General features: G+C 42.4%; 1 long non-coding RNA gene across 1 annotated transcript; it reads left to right on the top strand.

Moving 5' to 3' along the window:
- Window positions 1-169: 169 nt before the first annotated feature.
- Window positions 170-850, top strand: LOC122648916. Its single transcript, XR_006331145.1, has 2 exons — window positions 170-209; window positions 385-850. It is a non-coding gene; the product is annotated as an uncharacterized LOC122648916 (long non-coding RNA).
- The last annotated feature ends 2,304 nt before the right edge of the window (window positions 851-3,154 follow it).

The following is a 3,154-nucleotide window of genomic DNA, read 5'->3' as shown; positions in this document are numbered from 1 at the left end:
ACAACAATGCTGACACTGTTAAAAGCAGAATGCTGGAATGGTTTAGGCAGGTAATTGTTCAGAACTGTAAAATGGCTTGGTAGGGTAGTTGATCTTTGAATTAAGGTACCCCGGAGGTGTAGTATGTAATTTCCTGTTCAATTGAAGTAATCTTGCCTCTTGTTTGATGTTGCAGCTGTGGAAGCTAGTTGGTTGATGTGAGATGTGAGGTAAACTACTGTTTTATTACATTTACATCCATTTTGTCTTCTGCCAAATTTGACATTTTTCCTAGTCATTTCTTCCAGACTGTCCCTCTCCCCATGTTCTTTTTCTCTCATTAATCCTTTTGTGTTCTCTTTTGGTGGTTCCTGTTACTTTGAACTTGTGTTTGTTCTTATCAAGTGGATCCATAGTAGCAAGGACATGCGGTCTTCCTCAGAGTCACTCTTTATATATGGAGGTTTTCTTTCAAAGTGATTAACAAGGGCTCTCGACTTGGGTGCATTGGACATAATTTTTACTTAATGAAGGAAAGAAAATGGCCCAACCTTCAAAGGGATCCGTGTTCTTTCTTTATGTGTGAAAGCTGATACTTACGCATTCTGAGTCATCACAAACTGCAAATTGTGTTGCTTGGGTAGGCGATGTGGACCATGTACATTAAATGAGGTTAGGATTTGAAACTACATCAGAAAATACACTAGGTAGACAACCTTGTCCCCTGAAACATTTCCCAGAATTAAGCCCGCCCTTTTCTTCCTCTGATTTTGCTAATCAGAAAGTCTTAACCATACTCAATAGTATAGGACATGTACCCTGTGTTAAAATGAGGCAGCTCAATATCCTTATCAGTTAACCTGTCAGTTCTCTGAAGTGTTCATAACTTCCTATGCTTCTGACCACTTGTACATATTGCTTGCAGAGATATGTCTGCATCTGGTGATAGTCATGACGGAATTCCTGCCAGGCTTATCAACAGGCAAAGCCTAGACTAGGTTATCCTTGATGTGGCCCATCAAGTTCATCTGTGTAAATTTTAGACCCAAGACAGATCCAGTAGTGCTAGAAAACATGAACTGGGCTGGGCGTGGGCTACCAATATCATGTCTTGGGCCGGTCTTTAAAGTCTGATATTCCACAGGCTAGAAACTGGGGGGCAATGCAAAGGGTGAGGGTGAAGGGCCAGCCCATACCATTGTGTATTTGATCAGATCAGGTCCAGTTCGTAATGAGGATTGCCCTAAACAAAGCCTACTCAGTTGACAGCTCTGGTTATCTATTCTGTGCTTCTGTAGGTTAGCCAAGGTCCAAGAGGCATTTGAGGCCTCGTGGGCTTATGGACATCCTTAAAATGATTTATTATTGGGATCTCCCCTGGGACGGAATTGGTCATTGCCGATTCCAATCTGATCCAGATCGGAATTAGCCTGAACCAGTGATCAAAAAATGTCTGCATAACCAAAAATAGGGAATTTTTAGGGTTCTTGGGTGTGAAGCAGCCATGTTGGATAGGTGGGAATCGGCAGTGGTCAAGGACTCATGGCCGATCTGAATCGATCGATTCGTTGATCCAATTCCTGATTCTTAAAACCCTGGATCTCCCCCGAAGGGATAAGCATGGGTTAAGGAAGTGTGGGCCCCATGGCATGACATAGCAGAGACTTTCCTAAAAGTCTTACAAACTCTCAACTATTGGGTGGTTATCATCCAAAGGCTTTTTTCCCTAGTTTCTATTTTAACTTCCTCCTTTTCTGGGGATTTTGAATTTTTGATAAGACGTGTGGGGTCCATATCTTTCACCAACCATGTGAGAGGAGCCAGCAGACCCCAGTACCTCCGACATCGAACATTGGCCTGTCGTTTTTAAAAAGTAATATTGGTTTCTTGTGCTTATTTTTTTCTAAAAAAAAATACAAGAGGTCCTACACCTAGTCACCTACCACCTAGAACCTATATGTTCTGGAAGATCTAAAGATGCCCCTTTCTGACTGTCTTTTTCCCATGGGCAGATGGGTTTTGCTTGCTTGCTTGCAGAAGCAAGTGTAAGTTGATAGTTGATTCATTGAATAGTTATGAGAACCGGATCAGACCAGACCGGAAGGTCTAATTTGGTCCTACTTGAATTGGGTTTCCCATCCGCTTGATATACTTGAAGAATTTACTATTCATGTAATGGTTTTGGTTTATTCAGATCGAAATCAGCCATGATCGAATCATCAGATTCCAAGTTGATTTTGCTCCATTTCTGGTCGATTCTAGTCAATTTTGTCTGATTCGGATTGGAATTGGCAATGATCGATCCCCAACTGATTCTGGTCGATTCTAACTAAGTTGGGCCAATTTGGATGGGAATCAGCATTGACGGATTTGATTTCTAAATCCAGTTGGTTAGGTTGACAAATTGGAGAGTAAGGGGTTTTTGAGATAAATCGGAAAAGAGGAAAACCGCTAAGAATAGAAAAGGAAAGGTAATGGCGGGTTGGGACGAATGCCGCAAGAGACAGAGAGAGAGAGAGAGTCCTTTTTATTGTTTGGAGTTTGCTTAAAAGCAATCTTACTGTTCAAATTGGTAGTCCCCACACTCCCTTCGCGGCTTCTGTTGGTTTACGGGAGAGGCTTGTGGTCCCAAACCCACAAAGTGTCCACTAGGCCCCACCATCTACTCTCTCTCTATCTCTCTCTCCAGATCCGGATGCTGTGGGATGGGCCAAGGCCCACTTGAGGATTCCTTGTGTCTTGGGGCCCATTAATCACAATAAAGCTGTACACAACGGCAACTACCCCCACCAAGTTTTCGCTCATCTTCTCTTAGAATAGAAAGCAGCCTTTTTTTTTTAAATATGGAAAAGAAACAAAAAACCTACTGCAATAAAATATTACTTACATCCTTCTCTTTGGTTCCTATGGTTATGGCTCTTGTTATCTTGCCCTATAGGCACACCTAGGCTTTGGCCTAGCGGTTTGACATTGCATGGTTGAAGGCATGCCCGAGGTTTGATCACTTAATCAAATCTGCACAAGTGCACCAATGCTTGCATTGCACCAGTATCTAGCTATCTCTACCCCTTAGGCCCATTAGGCGATCACTCCCTCTCCAGGCCACTTGGCACCAAAAAAAATAAAATACACCTTGCCCTATAGACTATTCTATTAGCTACTGATAGTTTGGAAT

This window comes from Telopea speciosissima, chromosome 1 (genome assembly GCF_018873765.1).
Source record: "Telopea speciosissima isolate NSW1024214 ecotype Mountain lineage chromosome 1, Tspe_v1, whole genome shotgun sequence".
NCBI classification, from domain to species: domain Eukaryota; kingdom Viridiplantae; phylum Streptophyta; class Magnoliopsida; order Proteales; family Proteaceae; genus Telopea; species Telopea speciosissima.
Note: the sequence above shows the minus strand (reverse complement) of the source record. Positions and strands in the feature narration are given on the sequence as shown.